Below are 21,239 nucleotides of genomic sequence, written 5' to 3'. Positions count from 1 at the left end.
AAAGGACCTTCCCAGGCCAGAAGAGGTTTAGGAGGCCGTCATGGTGGTGCCAGGAGGCAAGGCCTCGACTTCCGGACACATGGGGGAGCAGATCCCCATGGCGACTGGGGGCCTCGATCAGTTCGGCCCCCAGCCGAATATGATTCCAGAGACCCATGTGGCTCCCGAATCCGGCGAACAACCTCCTTCAAAAGAAGGGCATGTGCGTGTCCCACCGATGACCTCTGTCCAACCAGAGGCACCGGATAATCTACTGGAAGCGCTACGAGGCGCTTCCATTGTGGAAGAACACCGTATCCTTATGGGTACGGTGATTGAGAAGGTTCAGTCCGTCAAGTGCAGACTGACCGAAGCCTGCATCGGCCTGCTGACAGGTTTTGAGGTAAGCAACGTAACAGGGAAAATCCCAATATAGACAGTAGCCCCTGAGACACTGTCCGATGTTCGGAAAGAAAAGCCGGACAGAGGATCAATGAAATTTCGAAGGAAACTAACTAAAATGTGTCTGATGTGAATACGCAGGCTTCGTTGCTGGCCACGACCTTACACACTGCCAAAGTCTCCGGCCTGACGCAGAGACTGGAGCGGGCCAAGGAGGAGCTCGGCCAAGCGAGGAAGCAGCTGGAAGACTAGCAAGGTATGCAATGACTCGCTATATATTCAGAAAGAATAAATGATGTTTACTGACCGTAGTGTCATGATATGTGTAGGGGTGACGACCGAGGTCGAGGCCCTAAAAAGGCCCTGGCCGAAGCCGAGGGGAAAGCTGTCAAGGAGCAGGCCGCTCGCAAGAAGCTTAAGACCCAGCTGAACGAGGTCCAGCAAGAGCTCCAGGACGCTATAAAGAAGTATGAGGCCCTGGAGGGCGGTGTTTCGGCTCGAGAGACCGAACCCACCAAGGCTCATCAAAGCACGGAAGCGGACCGAGTTGAAGCCCAGGGTGCCCTCCAGGAGATCCATGAGGCCAACAAGATCGTGGCGGTTAAGGTGTTTATTATGCAAAGCAAGTATGTGAAGAAGAAGTATTTCTTACTAACCTGAATTCGGAGTTCTCCAGGGGCATTTGTAGATTTTTCGCGTAGTGTGTCTGACGCCGTGGAGTTCTTCCGAGCCGAAGAAGGGAGCTCGACGAAGAAGCTGTTCTGGTCGCAGTACCTTGCGCCAGAGCATCCCATGCCCTTCACCGATCAGCTAAAAAAGTTGGTGGAGCTGCATAAGGTGGCCGAACTGGCCATGAAGGATTTGATAATCCGGCTGTGGCCTGCCGAAGCTATGCCCGACAGCTACTTTGGGCTCGTGAAGCGGCTGGTGAATGCATGTCCTCGGCTGGATGTCGTCTAGTGATCGGCCTGCATTGAAGGTGCATGCATGGCCTTCGCCCATGTCAAAGTGTGGTGGGCGAAGATGGACGCCGTCAAGCTGACAACCGAGGGGCCGCCAGAGGGCAAGGAGCACCGCACGCCAGAGTGTTATTTTGCAGATGTCCTGGAGGGGTCTCGCATTGTAGCAACGCAATGTGCGCAAGACATTATTTTCGAATGAATACATTCATGTTGTCTTTGCCTTGTATGATGGAACAAAATCGTTATGTAATATAATGTTTAAAAAAATTTCTCCTCCTGTGCGGCCGTGTTATGTGAAATCTAAGAGTTGGCCAGTCGTCGGCTTCTGCCCCCACGTAGGAAATACAGGGGTGTTCTGTGACGCCCTCGATTTGACCGTACACTAATCATACACGCAAACGTGTACGATCGAGATCAGGGACTCACGGGAAGATATCACAACACAACTCTACAAATAAAATAAGTCATACAAGCATCATATTGCAAGCCAGGGGCCTCGAGGGCTCGAATACAAAAGCTCGATTATAGACGAGTCAGCGGAAGCAACAATATCTGAGTACAGACATAAGTTAAGCAAGTTGCCATAAGATGGCTAGCACAAACTGGGATACAGGTCGAAAGAGGTGCAGGCCTCCTGCCTGGCATCCTCCTAAACCACTCTTGGTCGTCAGCGGCGACTCGCACATAGTAGTAGGCACCTCCGGTGTAGTAGGAGTCATTGTCGATGGTGGCATCTGGCTCCTGGGCTCCATTATCTGGTCGCAACAACCAGGTATAGAAAGGGGAGAAAGGGGGAGCAAAGCAACCATGAGTACTCATGCAAAGTACTCGCAAGCAAGGAACTACACTACATATGCATTGGTATCAATGAAAGGGGTAGTATATGTGGACTGAACTGCAGAATGCCAGAATAAGAGGGGGATAGCTAGTCATATCAAAGACTACGCTTCCGGCAGCCTCCATCTTGAAGCAGTAGAAGAGAATAGATGGTAAGTTAACCAAGTATCATCGCATAGCATAAACCTACTCGGCGATCCTCTCCTCAACGCCCTGTGAGATAGCGATCACCGGGTTGTATCTGACACTTGGAAGGGTGTATTTTATTAAGTATCCGGTTCTAGTTGTCATAAGGTCAAGGTCAACTCCGGGTCGTCCTTTTACCGAGGGGCACGACTATTCGAATGGATAAACTTCCCTGCAGGGGTGCACCACATTTCCCAACACGCTCGATCCCCTTTGGCCGGACACACTTTCCTGGGTTATGCCTGGCCTCGGAAGATCAACACGTCACAGCCCCACCTAGGCACAACAGAGAGGTCAGCACGCCGGTCTAAATCCTATGCGCGCAGAGGTCTGGGCCCATCGCCCATTGCACACCTGCATGTTGCGTACGCGGCCGGTGAGCAGACCTAGCAACCTCCATTACAAAGGAAGTTGCGTTACATGGTCCAACCCGGCGCACGCCGCTCAGTCGCTAACGTCACGAAGGCTTCGGCTGATAGCACGACGCCGAGTGCCCATAATTGTTCCCGCGTAGTTGGTTAATGTGTATAGGCTAGTGGCCAGACTCAGATCAAATACCAAGATCTCATTAAGTGTGTTAATTGATGTAACCACGGACGCCGACCAGGGCCAGGCCCACCTCTCACCTAGGTGGTCTCAACCTGCCCTGTCGCTCCGCTACAAAGTAATAGTCGATGGCCATCGGGAACCCAGGCCCACCACTACCAGGATGGAACCACCCGTCCTTTCAGCACCCACACCGGAATCACTCGCGGGTACTCTACGAGCCGACCCGACTTTAGTCATCGCATGTATCATGTATATGTATATAAGTATATACCCGTGATCACCTCCCTAGTGATCACGGCCCAACAGTATAGCACGGCAGACGGACAAGAATGTAGGACCACTGATGATAAACTAGCATCCTATACTAAGCATTTAGGAATGCAGGTAAGGTATCAACATCTGTAGCAACAATGACAAGCTATGCAACAGAATAGGATTAACCGAAAGCAGTAACATGCTACACCACTCTAATGCAAGCAGTAGAGAGAAGAATAGGTGATATCTGGTGATCAAAGGGGGGGGCTTGCCTGGTTGCTCTGGCAAGAAGGGTTCGTCATCGATGTAGTCGATCACAGGGGTACCAATATCGGTCCCGAGTCTACTAGAAACAAGTAACGGATGGGAACACAATAAATAACAAAGCAATCAAAGTATCACAAAGCATAACATGTCAATACGTGATGCTAGAGGCGACCTAACGCAGTACTATGTGATACCGACAAAGGGGGGGGCAACCGGGAAAGTATCCCCGGTGTTTCGCGTTTTTGGACAAACGAACCGAAGGGGGAAAAGTTGCGTGTTCGCTATGCTAGGGATATGTGGCGGATGAACGGGTTGTGTATCCAGATTCTTCTCGTTGTTCTGAGCAACTTTCATGCTCGAAGTATTTTCATCTGAGTTACGAATAATTTTTTATTAGTTTTCAAAGTTTAAACAATTTTCTATTTTTTTATTTAGAATAATCCGAATTGACCAAGTCAAATTTGACTAGTCAAAGGGGCAGGTGTGGCCCACATGTAAGGGTCACAGGGGCAATTCAATTAGTCTAAACTAAGTTAAACTAGTGGGGCACATGTCATCTACACATTAGGTTATCTAGCCCAGTTATCTAATCCTAAAACTAATCTATCTCTAGTTAATTAAGCCGGCCAGAGGCACATCCGGTTATGCATGATGTGCACACACACAACACACTCACACACACACACATGCTCACCTAGCGCACTCGCACACCGGCCACACACAAACACCACACACACACACACACACACAACTCACATACATGCTGTGCGCACACACAGCATGCACGGCCACGACCCTGGGCATGGCCAGTAGCAGTGCACAACAGCAGCAGGGGCTGGACGAGCGGGGCAGCAGCTATAGTAGGCAGCGAAAGGAGAAGGCAGTAGCTTGAGCAGTAGCAGTACGCAATGCAAGAGAAGCAGGCAATAGCAGCGGCCTGCAGTGGCGAGTCCCGGTGCAGGCGGGGGCACACGGAGGCGTGGGCACGTGCAGGGCAGGGAGTGGGCGACGCACGCAGTGGAGTACGGGGCGCGATAGGCGCGACCAGGAGCGCGAATGGGGCGGCCGGGGGCGCGCGTGAGCGCGGCCACGTGTGCGGACATGGGAGTGCGCCGGGGGGATGCAGGAGCGAGCTCGAGGATCCGAGCATGGTTAGGGGAAGGCTTGGGCGCAGTGAGCACGGCCAGAGGCGAGTGGGCACACGGAGCTCCGGGTGAGCTCAAGGGTGGCGGCTATGGCAAGCGCTCGGGGCGTCCCGGTTCGATTGGAGGCTCGGAGAAGACCTAGTCGACCGCGAGAGTCCTCCTGGACATCTCCTCAGGCGATGGGGAGCACGATGGTCGTGGCGACGACGACGGTCGTGGCGAGCACAACTCGGGCGAGATCTAAATTGAGAAAGATAGTGAACGAGGGAGAGAATGGGGATTAGGGTTTGTCCTGTGGGTTGGGGGCGGTCTTATCTTTCTCTAGATGGTCGTGGATGCTCGACACGAGATCAATCGAGCGCGTGGATGGCGTGCGCGCGGCCACGGCAGGGCTCCTGTACGTGAGGTGGGAGGAGACTGGAGGTGGGCTGGGTCATGCACTGTAGCACTGGGCCTAAGTGCATAGTGTCTTTCTTCTTTTTCCTTTTTCCTTTTCTGTTTTCCATTTGCAACTACTATTTGGCATTAATCCTTTAACCAAATGACTTTTGTAAAATGTGTGGTTAGTCTCCAAATTTAGTATGCAATATACCTCACTGCCACAAAAAGTTTGGGTGTGATTTGAAGTTGTATGAATTTCCTTTTAAAAACAAAAGGATTAAATATGTTGTTTTAGGCACTGATTTAAGTAGGTTCGTGGCAATTTAATATTTCAAAAATATTGGTTTCTACATGACAAATACTTAGTGATTGTTTGCCACCCAACGAACATTATTGTTGGACAGTTTGAAGAAATGATTTATTTGTCTTTGTTTTAAATTTGAAATTGGCTTTGATTTTTATCGAATGGCAATTTGCATAGTAATCATGATGACATGGCCATCTTTACAGGGAGATTACTGTAGGATGATTCTCGGGGTGTTATAAATCTCCTCCACTACAAGAAATCTCGTCCCGAGATCTAAGAGGTGGAGTAAGGGGGGAATTCTCGTTACGAAATTCTAACGGGTCTTCTCATTCCTGGTTTCTCTTCTCGAGGAAGTTGATCCTTGTTGATGTCTTCATTTCTTTGTTTCGGTTTATCATAATGAAGTCGTCATCCTTTCTTTGGGAACTCAATCACACTTATGAATAGGTGGCAGCTCGGCAACGATAGAATGCTGTAAGGGTACTCATCTGGGGGTTAGCTCATGAATGAACATATGAGTATCTCTCGAGTTGGAACTCAGGGAATACATCAAGAGAAATAAAAGTAGGCATGAAAATTTTCAAGCGGGTAGGCAAACATTCGATGCCTGAAACAGAGTGTGAGAGGGGTTTCAAGCAACGAGAATAAGTATTGTGTCTGATACTAGAACTGATGATCTCCCGGAAGGTGGCTCGTGAATTAGATACGAGACCATGCGCGAGGAAAAACTTTGGCAACAGGAGTGTACAGGAGAGTCAGGTTTCAATCATGTGGAACTATGGGTTAAGGGCCCACCATGTGGGTTAAAAGTAGAAAGGGCGCTGGCATCTAGAATGATCATGTAAGCAAGGCATGTCAGAGGATAACTTGTCAGTTATGTCGCCAACAACATCGGTACCAAGGGCGAGGGACGAAGAGAACCATTTCCTGCTCGTTGAACGAGGCGGACCAATAGGCAAAGTTCTCGTCCATCGGTGGTTACCGGAATGTTTTCAACAATAGTAACATGGTCTTACTGACAGAGTGGTACAACGAGGTGTTTACATAAGCAGGGAAATATTACTACTTATATAATATAGATCACAAGAAGGTTTACACAAACCAATGGAAAGGAAAAGTGATTATCAGGTTTAGACAGAACAATGGAAAGGAAAATGTGTATACACACATATTTCGGGGTATATCCTTCCCAAGGACAAGCGGAGCATGATATACATGACAGGATAGAAAGTAGAAAACCATTTAGGTAAGGGGAAGGAATATCATGATATTACCGATACAACGGTGTTAGGATAAATAATAAAGAAAATTTAGCATTGTGCTTCAAATGTTCTTATTGAAAATCGGAGTACCACAGACATGCTTCGAGATAGCATTGACATAGTCATTGGGTAAAGATCAGACTTTGGATTCACAAAGGATCCATCAGAAACAACTTATAGAATAAGTCTTACAATTTCCTCATGGAAGAATGGCTAAACTTGCTAAAAAGGATACTATAACAATAGGTCCTCTGCCCAGGCGTGCTAGGCATGACATCACCTTATCGGGTCTTATAAAGACCAATGCTATAACTCTTGGAAAAATGTTCCAACCATCATATCCGACTGAGATTCGGATCTGATTGGTGTCAGGATACCTCAGACTCAGGATGCCTGAGAAGAAAAGGTGCAATACAATTGACGAGATGACATTGTAAGATTTTCAGGAAATGAACTATGGAAGCAAGTTCCGAAACAAGAGTTCATCATTAATCCAAGGAGAGGATGAGGAGGTGGCTGATGGATTCAGCAACATTTTGTCAAGATTTCCAAAAAGATGGATTACCACAATTATGTGAACAAGGAGATAACATTTGTCATATCAAATGATATAATGATGTATGCTCGAGGAAAAACATACACAATTAAACATTGGTTGAAAGTTGCACCCGAAATATGGGCTGGGTTGCACAATTAATGTTAGAATGGTGACTTAATGAACAAAAGAATTAGAATGAAACTCGACCATTCACTTCAAAGCAATAGGGTTGCTAGAAGTTTTGAATTCACACATCATAGTTCAATTGTCGGTATTCTAGTTAGAATCAACATGGGTACCAAGAAAAAATGGTGAGGGTGAGAAGTATCCCTTGTACCAAGAATTCATATTAGGTGGTGAAATTCTCAGTACATTCTTGACATAAAAGACGGTAATGCTCCAAGGTAGATCATAACATAAGTTGGATAACAAGAATCTCCATAACATGAACAAGTTTGTGTTGGAGGAAGGCAATAATGTTGTCGATGATAACACAAATCATCAAGGGGCAAGGATGATATTTCTCATCACGAAGTCGATTGATATCATGAAGAGCTCATTACGTTGAGGATGATCATGACATATTTGTCGAAAGATTTCTTGAAAATGTAATCAATCAGTGACGACAACAAGTCAAAGGAATGATGAAGCGGAAGGTTATTGGAACACGGGTACGACACAAACTCAAAATCAAGCTTTTTGTTCAAAGTGAAATGATATGATGAGGAAAATCGACGTAAGCTTAGCTTATCATCGAAAATTGTGCTCCAGAAAGAAGGACCACGTAGCACAGTTAAAATTTAGCATGATGATAATATAGCTGATCAGGCTAGGAATGACTTGAAGGATTATTAAACTTGTAAGCAATGAAGTTTACTAAGTGTTGTTGAATCGCATGGCGGACTCGATTCAGCTATCAGTGTCCTTGAGTGTCTAACAACTCAGAACCCGTGGAAAATTGAAATCAATGAGAAATAATAGTTGAGGAAGAACTCATAAGAAGTTATGTAGTTCCGTGATATTCTTGAGATACCATTGGGGAATACTCGAAGGTAGAGCAGAATCGAGGTTGGGCAGGCATACTGATCTGCAGAAGACAAGCGATTTAACTTGTCCGAGAAATGGGATCAAAGAAAAACAATCATGGTCGGAACCATGGTTGCAAAGGACCAAGCATAGATACAAGATGAACTTATAACAAGGGGAGTATTATTATTACAAGAAGCTTCCATGATAAGTTCCACATCGGGTCCATGGGCATGAACACAAAGTTCAAGGTTGATTCCCACTTCTCCAATGCATAACCTTTAAGTCACTTCTCATTTTTGAAGAAGTAATAATGTTGAAATTTTATCTGGCACAACACCAGAAGAGTATGACTCGTGATAACTCTCGGGTTCACATGGATTAGGGAAGGCATAGGTTGAACCCATGGGGGACAACTTAGGAACATATGCCACAAGCTTCGAGAGTACATAACACAACCTCGAGAGTAGAGCATGGTTGGCCAAACAAGAGAATAGGATTTACTAATGGCAATATGTATCAGGGGAAAAACTACTCGAGGTTTTTCGTATATGAAGAACACTATCATATGATAATTCATCAAAGGATCTAACAGTCCATAACAAAGCTGATGTGAGCATCGGCACACAACCAGAGGAAGAAGCAATGCAAAGGCATTGGATTATAGAAACAACTGGCTAATTCAAAGCTCAAAGGCAAAGGAATTAAGATTTCCAAATCAAGGGATCAGAAGCAATCGCTCTGATTAAGGATGGGTATGTTGAGTAGGCTTAGGGGTACAATCGACAACAATTGATTGGCCGAGAACCAGCTCATGTTCAAAATGACAACTGAGCCGGAAAGGATGAATTCTAGGATCTAATTGAGGATTGCGAGCATTCGCAAAATATTGAATCAAGGGACTCAAAATGATAGTGACAAAGGATGTCAACAGAGATTGCTAGAAATATGGAATTAACCATAATGCAAGCAGACAAGTATTTGCAGAGCAATAGTTGGATGAGAATTACCGGAAGACCAGATAGTATTTAAACGTATCTTGTGAATCATATGATCAACTAGTAATGAATAATTCCTCGATAAGTGTGAAGAATTATTCGTAGTGGTATTCATGCGGCAAGGAACTGCAGGGCAGTAAGCTCAATGGATTCTCGAAACAACAAAGAGTAATTCGGGGCATCTTGTAATAACAAGAGCAGCTGGGAATGAAAGTGAGAAGGACGGGTGTAAGTATTTATCCATACGGATGTATCAGTGGTAGGGGATTGCAAAAGCGACGGGCACAGAGTCTCAAGAGAACATCAGAGAGTATCTTCGGAATCTTCTGATGCAGCAGGTGATCCTCTGTAATATGGGGCTCTCCGGGTGTATGCGACCACGAGATCCTAATGTTGGAGTTAGCAAATTCATTTAACCCAAATAGTAGATAAATCAGAGTCCCAGAGCATAAACGAGGAATAAAAGATCCTAATACCACCCAATGGCGACGTGGGCCCATGGGCCGCACAGCCATGTTAGTAAAACAATTTTCATCGACTAGACTCAACTTCGGCAAGGAGTGTGGAAGAGGGACTCCTACAGGCAGTCGGCTCTGATAACAACTTGTGACGCCCTCGATTTGACCGTACACTAATCATACACGCAAACATGTATGATCAAGATCAGGGACTCATGGGAAGATATCACAACACAACTCTACAAATAAAATAAGTCATACAAGCATCATATTACAAGCCAGGGGCCTTGAGGTCTCGAATATAAAAGCTCGATCATAGACGAGTCAGCGGAAGCAACAATATATGAGTACAGACATAAGTTAAACAAGTTGCCATAAGATGGCTAGCACAAACTGGGATACAGGTCGAAAGAGGCGCATGCCTCCTGCCTGGGACCCTCCTAAACCACTCCTGGTCGGCGGTGGCGGCTCGCACGTAGTAGTAGACACCTCCGGTGTAGTAGGAGTCATTGTCGACGATGGCGTCTGGCTCCTGGGCTCCATCATCTGGTCGCAACAACCAGGTATAGAAAGGGGGAAATGGGGGAGCAAAGCAACCGTGAGTACTCATTCAAAGTACTCGCAAGCAAGGAACTACACTACATATGCATTGGTATCAATGAAAGGGGTAGTATATGTGGACTGAACTGCAGAATGCCAGAATAAGAGGGGGATAGCTAGTCCTATCGAAGACTACGCTTCCGGCAGCCTCCAAATTGAAGCAGTAGAAGAGAATAGATGATAAGTTAACCAAGTATCATCGCATAGCATAAACCTACCCGGCGATCCTCTCCTCGACGCCCTATGAGAGAGCGATCACCAGGTTGTATCTGGCACTTGGAAGGGTGTATTTTATTAAGTATCCGGTTCTAGTTGTTATAAGGTCAACGTACAACTCCGGGTCGTCCTTTTACCGAGGGATGCGGCTATTCGAATAGATAAACTTCCCTGCAGGGGTGCACCACATTTCCCAACATGCTCGATCCCCTTTGGCCGGACACACTTTCCTGGGTTATGCCCAGCCTCGGAAGATCAACACGTCGTAGCCCCACCTAGGCACTGTTGGGGAACGTAGCAGAATTTTAAAATTTTCTATGCATCACCAAGATCAATCTATGGAGTCATCTAGCAACAAGAGAGAGGAGTGCATCTACATACCCTTGTAGATCGCGAGCAGAAGTGTTCAAGAGAACGGGGTTGATGGAGTCATACTCGTCGTGATCCAAATCACCGATGACTGAGCACCGAACGGACGGCACCTCCGCGTTCAACACACGTACGGTTGGGGAAGACGTCTCCTCCTTCTTGATCCAGCAAGGGGGAAGGAGAGGTTGATGGAGATCCAGCAGCACGACGGCGTGGTGGTGGAAGCAGCGGGGATCTCAGCAGGGCTTCACCAAGCTCAGCGAGAGGGAGAGGTGTTACGAGGGGGGAGGGAGGCGCCAGGGGCTAGGGTGTGGCTCCCATGCGCCTCCCCACTATATATAGGGGTGGAGGGGGCTGGTTTCTTGCCCTCCAAGTCCATTGGGGCGTTAGCAAAGGTGGGGGAAAGAAATCCCATCATTTCCCTTCCCCACCGATTGTTATCCCCCCTTTTTAGGGATCTTGATCTTATCCCTTCAGGATATGATCTTATTCCTTCTAAGGGGGAATCTTGGTGCGCCTTGACCAGGGGTGTGGGGCCTTGCCCCCACTACCCACGTTCATGTGGGTCCCCCCGTGCAGGTGGGCCCCACTCCGGAACCTTCTAGAACCTTCCCAGTACAATACTGAAAAATCCCGAACATTTTCCGGTGGCCAAAATAGGACTTCCTATATATAAATCTTTACCTCCGGACCATTTAGGAACTCCTCGTGACGTCCGAGATCTCATCCGGGACTCCGAACAACTTTTGGGTTACCGCATACTAATATCTCTACAACCCTAGCGTCACCGAACCTTAAGTGTGTAGACCCTACGGGTTCGGGAGACATGCAGACATGACCGAGACGACTCTCCAGTCAATAACCAACAGCGGGATCTGGATACCCATGTTGGCTCCCACATGTTCCATGATGATCTCATCGGATGAACCACGATGTCAAGGATTCAATCAATCCCGTATTCAATTCCCTTTGTCCAGCGGTATTATACTTGCCCGAGATTCGATCGTTGGTATCCGATACCTTGTTCAATCTCGTTACCGGCAAGTCTCTTTACTCGTTCCGTAACACATCATCTCGTGATCAACTCCTTGGTCACATTGTGCACATTATGATGATGTCCTACCGAGTGGGCCCAGAGATACCTCTCCGTCACACGGAGTGACAAATCCCAGTCTCGATTCGTGCCAACCCAACAGACACTTTCGGAGATACCCGTAGTGCACCTTTATAGCTACCCAGTTACGTTGTGACGTTTGGCACAAACAAAGCATTCCTACGGTATCCGGGAGTTGCACAATCTCATGGTCTAAGGAAATGATACTTGATATTTAGAAAAGCTTTAGCATGCGAACTACACGATCTTTGTGCTAGGCTTAGGATTGGGTCTTGTCCATCACATCATTCTCCTAATGATGTGATCCGGTTATCAACGACATCCAATGTCCATGGTCAGGAAACCGTAACCATCTATTGATGAACGAGCTAGTTAACTAGAGGCTTACTAGGGACATGGTGTTGTCTATGTATCCACACATGTATCTGAGTTTCCTATCAATACAATTCTAGCATGGATAATAAACGATTATCATGAACAAGGAAATATAATAATAACCAATTTATTATTGCCTCTAGGGCATATTTCCAACAGTCTCCCACTTGCACTAGAGTCAATAATCTAGTTCACGTCGCCATGTGATTAACACTCACAGGTCACATCGCCATGTGACCAACATCCAAAGAGTTTACTAGAGTCAATAATCTACTTCACATCACTATGTGATTAACACTCAATGAGTTCTGGGTTTGATCATGTTATGCTTGTGAGAGAGGTTTTAGTCAATGGGCCTGCAACATTCAGATCCATATGTACTTCGCAAATCTCTATGCTATATTTGGAGCCATTTCAAATAACCGTTCTACTTGGAGCTATTCTAAATTGTTGCTCCATTATACGTATCCGGTATCTCTACTCAGAGCTATCCGGATAGGTGTTAAGCTTGCATCGATGTAACTCTTTACGTCGAACTCTTTATCACCTCCATAACCGAGAACCATATCCTTATTCCTCTAAGGATAATTTTGACCATTATCTGGTGATCTACTCCTAGATCACCTTTGTACCCTCTTACCAGACATGTGGCAAGGCACACATCAGGTGTGGTACTCAGCATGGCATACTGTATAGAGCCTATGACAAAAGCATAGGGGACGACCTTCGGCCTTCCTCTTTCTCCTGCCATGGTCGAGCTTTAACTTCATAACTTCATACCTTACAACTCAGGCAAGAACTCCTTCTTTGACTGATCCATCTTGAACACCTTCAAGATCCTGTCAAGGTATGTGCTCATTTGAAAGTACCATTAAGCGTTTTGATCTATCCTTATAGATCTTGATGCTCAATGTTCAAGTAGCTTAATCCAGGTTTTCCATTGAAAAACACTTTTCAAATAACCCTATATGCTTTCCAGAAATTCTACATCATTTCTGATCAACAATATGTCAACAACATATACTCATCAGAAATTCTATAGTGCTCCCACTCACTTCTTTGGAAATACAAGTTTCTCATAAACTTTGTATAAACCCAAAAGCTTTGATCATCTCATCAAAGCGTACATTCCAACTCCGAGATGCTTACTCTAGTCCTTAGAAGGATTACTGGAGCTTTGCATACTTGTTAGCATTTTTCAGGACTGACAAAACCTTCTGGTTGTATCACATACAACCTTTCCTCAATAAAATCGTCAAGGAAACAATATTTTGACATCGTATCTGCAAGATTTCATAAACAATGCAGTAACTGCTAACATAATTCCAACAGACTCCTAGCATCGCTACGAGTGAGAAAGTCTCATCGTAGTCAACTCCTTGAACTTGTCGGAAAACATCTTAACGACAAGTCGAGCTTTCTTAATGGTGATACTTACCACCATTGTCCGTCTTTCTTTTAAAATCCATATGTACCCAACAGCCTTATGACCATCAAGCAGTTCTTCCAAAGTCTACACTTTGTTTTCATACATGGATCCTCTCTCGGATTTTATGGCCTCGAGCCAATTTTCGGAATCCGGGCCCACCATCGCTTCTCCATAGCTCGTAGGTTCATTGTTGTCTAGCAACATGACTTCCAAGACAGGATTACGTACCACTCTAAAGTAGTACGCATCCTTGTCATCCTACGAGGTTTGGTAGTGACTTGATCCGAAGTTTCATGATCACTATCATAAGCTTCCACTTCAATTGGTGTAGGTGCCACAGGAACAACTCCCTATGCCCTGCTATACACTGGTTGAAGTGACAGTTCAATAACCTCATCAAGTCTCCACCATCCTCCCACTCAATTCTTTCAAGAGAAACTTTTCCTCGAGAAAGGACCCAATTCTAGAAACAATCCCTATTGCTTTCAGATCTGAGACAGGAGGTATACCCAACTGTTTTGGGTACTCTATGAAGATGCATTTATCCGCTTTGGGTTCGAGCTTATCAGCCTGAAACTTTTTCACATAAGCGTTGCAGCCCCAAACTTTTAAGAAATGGCAACTTAGGTTTCTCTAAACCATAGTTCATACTGTGTCATCTCATCGGAATTACGTGGTGCCCTATTTAAAGTGAATGTGGTTGTCTCTAATGCCTAACCCATAAACTATCGTGGTAATTCGATAAGAGACATCATGGTATGCATCATATCCAATAGGGTGCAGTTATGATGTTCGGACACACCATCACACTATGGTGTTCCAGGCTGTATTAGTTGTGAAACAATTTCCACAATGTCTTAATTCTGTGCCAAACTCGTAATTCAGATATTCATCTCTATGATCATATCATAGATATTTTATCCTCTTGTCACGACGATCTTCAACTTCACCCTGAAATTACTTGAACCTTTCAATAATTCAGGCTCGTGATTCATCAAGTAAATATACTTAGCATCTACTCAAATCATCTGTGAAGTAAGAATATAACGATATCCACTACATGCCTCAGCACTCATTGGACTGCACACATCAAGATGTATTACTTCCAACAAGTTGCTTTCTTGTTCCATCTTACTGAAAACGAGGCCTTTCAGTCATCTTGCTCATGTGGTATGATTTGCATGTCTCAAGTGATTCAAAATCAAGCGAGTCCAAAGATCCATCAACATGGAGCTTCTTCATGCGTTTTATACCATTGTGACTAAAATTGCAGTGCCACAAGTATGTGGTACTATCATTACTATCTTATATCTTTTGGCATGAACATGTGTATCACTACGATCGGGATTCGATAAACCATTCATTTTAGGTGCAAGACCATTGAAGGTATTATTCAAATAAATAGAGTAACCATTATTCTCCTTAAATGAATAACCGTATTGCGATAAACATAATTCAATCATGTCTATGCTCAACTCAAACACCAAATAACACCAATCCTGATGGTAAACGGAGCGTGCGATGCTTGATCACATCAACCTTGGAAACACTTCCAACACATATCATCGTCTCACCGTTGACTAGTCTCCGTTTATTCCGTAGCCTTTCATTTCGAGTTACCAACACTTAGCAACCGAACCGGTATCTAATACCCTGCTGATGAGGACATGACTACCTTGGATATGACCAAAAATATTGCATATATGCATATTTGTCAGGTGATTTTTAGTGCAAACTATTCAATAATCTATTTATGTTATCCAGAACAAAAATACTTCACACACTTTTGTGTTTTGTCTAATTGCAGGTGTATGGGACATTTGTACAATCCACATATGAAGATAAGGAAGAAAGAGATGTTTATTTGCTGTCCAAAAAGTTCTCTCATGTCACTTGTGGCCCAAGAGAAGATAGAGTCCAAGTCTCTCACGTTCTGGATTCAGATTCGGACTGCACAGACATACCTGACTCAAAACGCACACAAGTTTTTCATACGGACTCCGAATTGGGTGATTCTTTTTTTGTGGGAAACTAGATTTCGTGCACTTTCCAACCCAATTGGAATCACCTTCAAATTCGTCTGGAGCGTTGAGTTGTGGACGAAACAATCTGATGCTGCAGCAGAATCCGAGTCAAACTACAAGTCCAAAGGTGTTACATCACCTCCACTTGGGCCCATTGGCCTTGTACGACCTAGATTTAGTTTTAGGCTGCCTTGGGACGTCCTCCCACCTCCTTGGCCGCCACCCCTTGCTCCTATATAAGTAGATCCATCTAGTAGCTTTTCCTTGGGATTTGTTTAGTTAAAAGTTAGCCATTGCAACTTCGTGTACTTCGTTTGTGTCCAACGACCAGACCAAGACCGCTTACGGATCCCCACCTTTATCAATACTTCATATATACTCGCAATATTCGGATTGCTTTTATCATATTCTTGCTTGTTCTTCGATTGCTTGCAGGAATAGACCTTCGTGGTCAGGCTGACCGTGCTTCCGGCATCGTCAGTAACCTCAGGAGATTGGTTTAGCGATTGCTAAGGCGCAACGTCGTGCACGTTTGTAGTCGGATCGTCAAAGTCGTCTCCACCAAATCGATAGTTATCATCTCATCGAAAGATCGGGACCCTCGCCTCTATCACTTATATCTTCACTTATATCTTGCTGTCAAGAGCTACTTAGTATCCTTCATTGATGCTAGTTGTGCTACGCCGTGACCTCATTAGTGTTCTAGGCTCGCGTCTCTAGTCCGGTCTAGCCTAGGACCAGCACAGTACCGTCGTTGAGCGTTTATTCAACATTGCATCTTTGAATTGATTATTGCTAATCTTTTGCTACCATATATAGCCAACCCAGCTCCACATATTTCTACACCGTGTATACGTACGCTCCCCTGGCAATCGCTTTACTCAATATTCGGAGTTACTTGACACCGCTGGTTGCCGATCACCGCCTGCTGCATGGTAAGAACTTGTAAGACATTGATATTTGCTTTACTGTGAGCGTTTTACCACCACATCCTAGTAGTTATAGGAACATTATTTTTGGGTTTTGCTTCTTGTTCTACTAATCATGACAGGATCCAGAGTCAATTCATGGGCTTTATCGATCGCGGGAGACGTGCCACCACCTTTGCAAATACCACAACCGTCACGAGAGGTGCACAAACATCCAAATGCACATGATCAGGTTAATGTATCTATACCACCATTTAATGGCCGTTTTAAACCTACTTTATATATTGAATGGGAGTTCGACATAAAAAATATATTTGCTTCCCATAATTTCGATGAACATAAAAAGGTTAAGGTTGCGGTTGGTTTTTTCACTGGTTATGCTTTGGTTTGGTGGAGTGAATATTGTCGGTTACACCCTGATTATATACCTACTACTTGGGATGATTTGAAACTTGCCATGCGACATACTTTCGTCCCTGCTTATTATACTCGTGACATTATTAAGAAGTTGCAACACTTAAAACAAGGTAGTGAAACTGTAAAAAAATATTATGATGATTTACAAACTACCTTGTTGCATTCCTCTTTAGAAGAAAGTGAAGATGATTTTATGGATAGATTTTGGGGAGGATTAAACCGTGATATTCAAGAGATACTAATTCATGAAGAGTGTTATCCTATGGACCATTTGTTTCATCTTGCTTGCAAAGCTGAACAGGAAATAAAACGACGTGTTGGCCACGAGGAGAACAAGCGCACAGTGCACATTCCAAGAGTTGATATGATTGTTCCTTCAACTACTAGGCATACTATGACAACCTCATCCGTTGTTGTCAGGACTACATCACCTCCACCATGTGACACATCGCCCCCGAGAGTGGCTACATCATCTGAGTTGATCATAAGAGGTAATGACAAAGGTACTGATCTTCCATCTCTACATGAGAATGATGAATGCCTTGTCAATTTGAATGCACCATCTGATGAGCTACCCACTACTTTGATCACACCACCTATTTTAGAGGACTACGTTGATAATTTGACTTTGCCATGTGATCAAACAACTGAAATACCAACAATTTTGAGTGCACCCATTGAATTAACTATTGATGCAAAAGAACCAATGTTTAATCATTTTGATATTACCTCTAATCTTGGTGATGATTCTGTGTTGAATGACTTATTGCATGTTTGCTTATTTAAGCATGTTGTAGCATGTAAATTTGATGCAAGTAAGGTTTATTCACCAATGTTGGGATGGTTTAATGATGAACATTGTCAATCTTTTGAAATGAATAAGAGCTTCACTTATATGTGCAAACTGAGTTGCAATATTTTCATGCCTTCTACTTCTTGTGCTAATTTTTTGGCTTTAGATTTTATGAACTATGCAAGTTACTCATCTATTCATGTGTCATATATGCAAAAATCAAGGGAAGTAAAAATGGATGACATATACATATACAACATGTAGACCCTGTCTCTTTTGTTAGCCACATTTCAGATTAAGCAACGCCGAGGACGGCTTTATTTCATCACCTACGCCATGTGACACACCGCCCCCGAGAGTGGCTACATCATCTGAGTTGATCATAAGAGGTAATGACAAAGGTACTGATCTTCCATCTCTACATGAGAATGATGAATGCCTTGTCAATTTGAATGCACCATCTGATGAGCTACCCACTACTTTGATCACACCACCTATTTTAGAGGACTACGTTGATAATTTGACTTTGCCATGTGATCAAACAACTGAAATACCAACAATTTTGAGTGCACCCATTGAATTAACTATTGATGCAAAAGAACCAATGTTTAATCATTTTGATATGACCTCTAATCTTGGTGATGATTCTGTGTTGAATGACTTATTGCATGTTTGCTTATTTAAGCATGTTGTAGCATGTAAATTTGATGCAAGTAAGGTTTATTCACCAATGTTGGGATGGTTTAATGATGAACATTGTCAATCTTTTGAAATGAATAAGAGCTTCACTTATATGTGCAAACTGAGTTGCAATATTTTCATGACTTCTACTTCTTGTGCTAATTTTTTGGCTTTAGATTTTATGAACTATGCAAGTTACTCATCTATTCATGTGTCATATATGCAAAAATCAAGGGAAGTAAAAATGGATGACATATACATATACAACATGTACACCTTGTCTCTTTTGTTAGCCACATTTCAGATTAAGCAACGCCGAGGACGGCTTTATTTTCAAGAAGGGGAGGATGATGAGGACATGACTACCTTGGATATGACCAAAAATATTGCATATATGCATATTTGTCAGGTGATTTCTAGTGCAAACTATTCAATAATCTATTTATGTTATCCAGAACAAAAATACTTCACACACTTTTGTGTTTTGTCTAATTGCAGGTGTATGGGACATTTGTACAATCCACATATGAAGATAAGGAAGAAAGAGATGTTTATTTGCTGTCCAAAAAGTTCTCTCACGTCACTTTTGGCCCAAGAGAAGATAGATTCCAAGTCTCTCACGTTCTGGATTCAGATTCGGACTGCACAGACACATCTGACTCAAAACGCACACAAGTTTTTCATACGGACTCCGAATTGGGTGATTTTTTTTGTTGGAAACTAGATTTCGTGCACTTTCCAACCCAATTGGAATCACCTTCAAATTCGTCCGGAGCTTTGAGTTGTGGACGAAACAATCTGATGCTGCAGCAGAATCCGAGTCAAACTACAAGTCCAAAGGTGTTACATCACCTCCACTTGGGCCCATTGGCCTTGTACGACCTAGATTTAGTTTTAGGCTGCCTTGGGACGTCCTCCCACCTCCTTGGCCGCCACCCCTTGCTCCTATATAAGTAGATCCATCTAGTAGCTTTTCCGGGGGATTTGTTTAGTTAAAAGTTAGCCATTGCAACTTCGTGTACTTCGTTTGTGTCCAACGACCAGACCAAGACCGCTTACGGATCCCCACCATTATCAATACCTTATATATATTTGCAATATTCAGATTGCTTTATCATATTCTTGCTCGTTCTTCGATTGCTTGCAGGAATAGACCTTCGTGGTCAGGCTGACCGTGCTTCCGGCATCGTCAGTAACCTCAGGAGATTGGTTTAGCGATTGCTAAGGCGCAACGTCGTGCACGTTTGTAGTCGGATCGTCAAAGTCGTCTCCACCAAATCGATAGTTATCATCTCATCGAAAGATCGGGACACCCCCGCCTCTATCATCTTGCTTGCAAAGCTGAACAGGAAATAAAACGACGTGTTGGCCACGAGGAGAACAAGCGCACGGTGCACATTCCAAGAGTTGATATGATTGTTCCTTCAACTACTAGGCATACTATGACAACCACATCCGTTGTTGTCAGGACTACATCACCTCCACCATGTGACACATCGCCCCCGAGAGTGGCTACATCATCTGAGTTGATCATAAGAGGTAATGACAAAGGTACTGATCTTCCATCTCTACATGAGAATGATGAATGCCTTGTCAATTTGAATGCACCATCTGATGAGCTACCCACTACTTTGATCAAACCACCTATTTTAGAGGACTACGTTGATAATTTGACTTTGCCATGTGATCAAACAACTGAAATACCAACAATTTTGAGTGCACCCATTGAATTAACTATTGATGCAAAAGAACCAATGTTTAATCATTTTGATATGACCTCTAATCTTGGTGATGATTCTGTGTTGAATGACTTATTGCATGTTTGCTTATTTAAGCATGTTGTAGCATGTAAATTTGATGCAAGTAAGGTTTATTCACCAATGTTGGGATGGTTTAATGATGACAATTGTCAATCTTTTGAAATGAATAAGAGCTTCACTTATATGTGCAAACTGAGTTGCAATATTTTCATGCCTTCTACTTCTTGTGCTAATTTTTTGGCTTTAGATTTTATGAACTATGCAAGTTACTCATCTATTCATGTGTCATATATGCAGAAATCAAGGGAAGTAAAAATGGATGACATATACATATACAACATGTACACCTTGTCTCTTTTGTTAGCCACATTTCAGATTAAGCAACGCCGAGGACGGCTTTATTTTCAAGAAGGGGAGGATGATGAGGACATGACTACCTTGGATATGACCAAAAATATTGCATATATGCATATTTGTCAGGTGATTTCTAGTGCAAACTATGCATATTTATGTTATCCAGAACAAAAATACTTCACACACTTTTGTGTTTTGTCTAATTGCAGGTGTATGGGACATTTGTACAATCCACATATGAAGATAAGGAAGAAAGAGATGTTTATTTGCTGTCCAAAAAGTTCTCTCACGTCACTTTTGGCCCAAGAGAAGATAGAGTCCAAGTCTCTCATGTTCTGGATTCAGATTCGGACTGCACAGACATACCTGACTCAAAACGCACACAAGTTTTTCATACGGACTCCGAATTGGGTGATTCTTTTTTTGGTGGAAACTAGATTTCGTGCACTTTCCAACCCAATTGGAATCACCTTCAAATTCGTCCGGAGCGTTGAGTTGTGGATGAAACAATCTGATGCTGCAGCAGAATCCGAGTCAAACTACAAGTCCAAAGGTGTTACATCACCTCCACTTGGGCCCATTGGCCTTGTACGACCTAGATTTAGTTTTAGGCTGCCTTGGGACGT

Source organism: Triticum aestivum, chromosome 5A (genome assembly GCF_018294505.1).
Source record: "Triticum aestivum cultivar Chinese Spring chromosome 5A, IWGSC CS RefSeq v2.1, whole genome shotgun sequence".
In the NCBI taxonomy this organism is placed as follows: Eukaryota; Viridiplantae; Streptophyta; class Magnoliopsida; order Poales; family Poaceae; genus Triticum; species Triticum aestivum.
The sequence above is the reverse complement of the archived record's forward strand: the minus strand, read 5'-3'. Positions refer to the sequence as shown.